This window comes from Solanum stenotomum, unplaced genomic scaffold, assembly GCF_019186545.1.
Source record: "Solanum stenotomum isolate F172 unplaced genomic scaffold, ASM1918654v1 scaffold37559, whole genome shotgun sequence".
Lineage (NCBI taxonomy): Eukaryota > Viridiplantae > Streptophyta > Magnoliopsida > Solanales > Solanaceae > Solanum > Solanum stenotomum.
Window position 1 is genome coordinate 2550 of NW_026034489.1, and position 5815 is coordinate 8364.

The following is a 5815-nucleotide window of genomic DNA, read 5'->3' on the forward strand; positions in this document are numbered from 1 at the left end:
CCGAGCTGTGCTTCTTCTCGCCTTTTGGCCTGACTCCGCCTTTTGGCCTGACTCCTGCAGCAAATTGTTCTAGTAATTTAGGTGAGCTGGATCGCGATCGCCGATCAATTCGTCGAGTCGTCCTTTTGCTTTCCAAGTTGGTTTGGAACATGGGCCACTTCGATGGAACTTTAGGCGAGCTTCAGGTTCATTTGGCGAGTCGTCGAGTGGCTTTGCGCTCCAGCCTATCTTTTCTTCAATCTTTTCAACTTTTTCGCATCGTAATATCCTTGCCTTGCCCTTAAGCGTTCATTGTTGCATATTAACATATTAAAATCAATTATGAGCACAAAAAGGGCCTTGAGGACACTAAATCAATGTATAATATGCCCTAAATGAGTCGAAATTCACAACTCATCAACTTTTCGAGTCAAGTTTAGGAGGAATCTATGCATCCTCCCTTTGTTAATATAATGAACTTTTATTTTATATTTAGAACATATAATTCTATTACACAACGTGTCCTTGATCTACTTGGCATTCAGATGCCTTAATTCATCAAGTTATATTACCATTCTCAAATCTCCACATCGTTCCTCCTAATTCTTCTTGTCCCCTCTCTCTATATATAATATAGACTAGCAAGGCAAGCCCGTGCAACATGATTAATAAAGTTATTTATTTTAGCTAAATATATACAAAAGGTATTTCACCTATCATTATTTCAACTGTAATATTGTATACAAAATGCATTTCACATATCATCACTTGAAATATAATTACACAAACTTGGCATTTTGAAATTATATAATTCACCTTCTAAACTTATACTAAGTGTGTTTTGAGCCATTTCAAACCAATCTCCATTTGAAATCTCAAACGCATGTAAATGGAAGCCTCTTGAAGTTCTTCTCTTATGACATGCAACCTGCAAATATGAAATGTAAGATTTTAAAACCAACCAACGGTTATGAATTTTCTTGCTCGAAAATGTGGAAGACCGGGTAAAAGCATAGTCTATTTTCACGTACTTCAATAACGAAGGATGCTAAAAGCCATGTACATAAATGTCTATTATACACCTAGCAAGCTTTAAAGAAAACCTAATAGAAGAAAAAAAAAAGGAAGAGAGTGCTTACATATGCCGCAAAGTGGCATTATATGCCATGCTCCCTAAGGGACACTGAACCTTCACTCAAACCATTGTCTGATGATGTTTTTACAAGAACAATAAGAGTCAAGATAACGCATGTGGTATTTCAAATGCTATTGAATAATTATGCAATATAGGATCACCACACAAAATGTGAATCACACCATTCGTTAGATGTCATTTGTATTTCAAATGCTATTGAATAATTATGCAATATAGGATCACCACACATAATTTGAATCACACCATTCGTTAGATGTCATTTAATCGTACGTGGAAAAGTAAGCTTGTAGGACTTATATTAATAATCGAGGATTTAAAAAAAAAAACACGTCACAAGATTAAATAAAACACAACAGAGAAGGTAAAGCATAGAGAAGCAACTAACCCAAAGCACAATTAAAACAAAAGGGATGTATGCTTGAGAAAAAGATCAATAGAAGCAGACCATATAACAAATAGTAAGCAAGTTGATCCATTTAAAGGAAATGAAATGAGTGAAGTGGGTGAGTGTCTCACAGAGAAGTGAAAGAAATGGACCTCATTTGATCACTTTGATGAAAATTTATACAGTTAAAAGACCATTGAGCGAAACAGGAGTGACAACACTGATGAAATCTTAAATTGGAACTAAAAAAGCTAACCAAAATCTCGAGCCACCGACTGTGCAAATTGGTTCAAGGCCTCAGATGTAGGGTTTGTGTGGTGGTTGTTGGTGACCTATGGATGGGAGCTTTTTTCTGTTTTTGGTAGTTTATGGTTGATTGAAGGAAGAGATGTGGTGGTACTTATTAGTGGAGCTTGTGAGGTTAAAGTGGAATGTTGCTGACTAAATTTGATCATAAATATGTCTGCACTACGTAGCAAATGAAGCATGTGTGCACTTATAGTATTTGATGTAAGTAAATCACTCAAAGAGTATTAGCATTTTTCAATAGTTAAAATTTAATAAAAGATAATTAAATTTTCTAAATATATCATTAGAAGGATTGTCTTATCGGAAATAGCCTCTCTACCTTCATAACTCATAAGTAGGGGGTAAGGCTGCATACACACCATCCTCTCAGACCCCACTTGTAAAATTACATGAAATATGTTGTTGTATCGTTAGAAGGATTTAAATCAGCATCATCAGACATGAATGTACAAAATGCAACTTTAAAGATTTGACAGGAACTTTCTATTCAATTACTATGCATAAAAATAATGATCTTGGATGCACTACAAACAATCAAACATGACATGAAACTAAAAGAGAATGTCCAGGGAATTAAGAACTCTTAACACAGTAATGAGCCAAGATATGACACAGTAACAGAAGATCGTCATGCAGAGATTATACTTGTGCATGACAGTTTAGGTGACATTTCAGTGGTGCTTACCTTAGAAACGTATCCACAATCCTCAAAATTTGGCCTCAGCTCTTGGATCACAGCAAAAGATAAGATTTAAAACCTTGAAGTTTAGCTCATATCGAACAAGTCACAATAACTCATGTTTGAGTAGCTAACTTCTTCAACTATCGTATCAAAAAAAGACAAACTTTACCAAAATAGATGAAAGACCAGGAAACTAATTCAGACACATAATGTAACTATTATTTTAACATGAATTTGCATGGGTGTAGGTATCGAAACTTGATCCACATTCACAAGTCAACTGGAGTGATCATTATTCCCTAAAAGTGGATAACAAAATGTTCTGCAGAAAAATATTAAATCAAAACAATTACATTTTCTTTTCAAACTCGCTTTTAGTACCGATAGAAAATCCTGGTATTAATTAATTTTAAGTTTGAAATGAGCTGAAAATTTATGCGAAGTAATCAATGCAAATTTCAAAACCTGCAAAAACCTCTTGTTGTACATATTTTGCAATGGAGATAACACATAAGGGAAAGAAGAAAACTGAAGAATGTCAAGAAGCAAGAGGCGTAAATAGTTGGCAACTATTGTGGGGGTTATATAACTATACCAACAATTATATGTAGTNTCTAAACGACACACAGAAGGCAAGACACAGAAATGACCAAGAGGGTCATTACAGATATCTCACACCGTCCATTTTGCAAGATGTAGAGAACATGCCACAAACTCATAAAAGGGCTAGTTTAACTCTGCATCTGTACCTACAAACAACCAAAAGAAAAACTATGTCCACTATAAATGAATGCTTTTGAGATGCTGAAAGTGGTTCATCATAAGCAGAAGGTGTTGTTTGTCCTTCTAGACCAATGTTTTCACTAACCTACATTGCCTTAAGTATGAGAGTTGTGTCAATTGCATCATTTACTACTTCAACGTCAAAGTGCTCTGCCAAAAGTCGTTGACTCATAGGAAGAGACGGTACATTTAGTTTCTTGCATTTTACTTCTAATGACATGTTTCTCATCATCTAGAACACTTTATTCTTCCTTTTCTTAGTCCTTTACAGTGTATTTACATAAGATTATATACTTAATGGTCAACAACAACCTATTCCTGATAAAACAATATATCTTTTCTCAATTATTTGAATTTTAGGCATGGTTTGTAATGCTTGAGAACTTCCAATAGCGACATGAAAGTACAAAATCTTAATGACCTAGAACCACTAATACAACTCATTTAATAGAAAAAATGTGAGAAACAATCACCTTCGATAGACCTTGATTGAGTAGAAACCTGTCACTATATTTTGACAACTATTGTCTTAACCATGGCAACTCCTAAAGATCCTCCAGTTGAATTATAATTGAAACATCAAGAAGAAAAATATCTCTGCAACATTTTTTTAAAAAAAATGGAAAATTATGCAACTTTTATAAGTAAATAATTGACTCGAGAACTTGTTTCAAATCTCTCCAAATTTTGATGAAAGGTTGTAATTTCAACGGCACCTTATTGTTTACTTGATTTACACTAACCTATAAGTTAAATAGAAAATACACTCACCATAAATTTAAAAATAAGTCTTGCAATTTCATCAGGAAAAAGTATAAGCACAAAGGGCTAAGAAGTGCAGTGCAGCTACGGCTAAATCGTCAAAAAGTAAAAAGATAAGAAATGAACATTTTCCTTTTCAATCATGAATAAATTGAATGATATACGATATTTCTTTGTTAGTGCTAAATCATCAAAAATAGTTGATAAAATATAAATGCATTACTGACCTTTAGGAATGTAGTTGACATTTCCTTCCTCTATTCTCTTTGAGTTTTTCTTATTACCATTGACGACTATAAAATTGACACAAAAACAGTCAATAAAGATATGCATGTGAAAAATAAGTTAAGAAAAGATTCAAATACTCAGGAAATTTCATAAAAATACGACATTTTAGATTCTCATTTCTGTTTCACAATAATCTTTTGTCTTCCTAAAAGATTCTCACGGATATTAGACCAAAATCAAAACCCTAATTTATGCAATTGAAACAACAACAAATCCATAGGAACTAAATGTAGTTGAATATAGATATAACGGGAGAGAGAAAAAAGAGAGCATAACTAAAGAATAAATCAGTGAAAAAGAAATTGAGAAATCGCCCAACTTGGCTCTGAGTGGAGAAAGAGAATGGAGAACAGAGTAGGAGAAACAAAAGTAGTCCAAAACTGATAATTTGCTTTAAAAATAATCAGTGTACACGTGTTGACAGAGAAAGACCATCAAATCAATGTCCAATAAAATAACCCCAAATTTATTGTACACTTTATAAAGCTTATTGTACAACCAATATATGCTGTGTTGGTCCTCTACCTTGTTGGCTTATATAAAAGGGTAATATGTGAACAACAACGGGAATGTTTGTGGCTCTTTTTAAGCATCCTTGAGGACTTTTTAAGTGAGAGGCGCCACAGGCTAGAACTCGATGGGTTGGCTATAGCTGGCGGGAGACAGTAGGTACCGGTGAAATAATCGAGGTGCAATGTTAGTATCAGATGGCATTTTGCTATATTGGCATCTACGAGTTCTTCATTGTAAACAATATTAACCAGGCCACAAAAATAGTGATATCAATCTTCATAACAGTTATTCAAAAGAAACATACAATTTTTCTTTTTCCTAAAGAAGAGATCATGTGTTTCACTAACAATGCTCAGATCCTTCCACCACAAAAAAGTCTCCGAAAAAGACACATTAATGCTAAAAATAACACAGAGTTAAGTTTCTATGAAGAATATACAAACACCAAAAACAGAAAATTAAAAAGCGAAAAAACAGAAACAGAAAAGTTCAATCTTTCAGTCTTCCATTATGTCTGCCGTCTCAGCCTTCTCTTCTTTGGCCTTCTCCTTTGTGGGGCATGATGCCGTCAAAAAATTTCACAAACCATTTTGGCTTACGATATTTAAACATGAGGCTCCACATGACAGTTCCAACAACTAGTCCAAAACTGTAGCCTATGACTACTGATTCCCACGTAAATCCACTAAAAAAATATGACTCATCATCTTCTTCTTCTTCTTCTTCCTCCAATGGTTGAGGAACATGTGATGGATCACTTGTTCCACATTGCTTTGATAAAGGAAGACCACATAAATTAAGGTTGCCACCATACGAGTCATTTTCAAATGTGCTGAATTGTGAACCTTGAGGAATGCGTCCAGCGAGATGATTTTGAGAGAGGTTTAAGAATGCCAGAAAGTTCATTGTTGTCAATTCCTGTGGAATCTTTCCAGTGAGCCGATTCCAAGAGAGATCT

General features: G+C 34.3%; 1 long non-coding RNA gene across 1 annotated transcript; it reads right to left on the reverse strand.

The window, feature by feature from the left end:
- Nucleotides 1-3176: 3176 nt before the first annotated feature.
- LOC125852622 (uncharacterized) lies at nt 3177-4637 on the reverse strand. Its single transcript, XR_007445033.1, has 3 exons — nt 4284-4637; nt 3768-3891; nt 3177-3260 (listed from the first exon to the last, which is right to left on the reverse strand). It is a non-coding gene; the product is annotated as an uncharacterized LOC125852622 (long non-coding RNA).
- Between the last annotated feature and the right edge of the window lie 1178 nt (nt 4638-5815).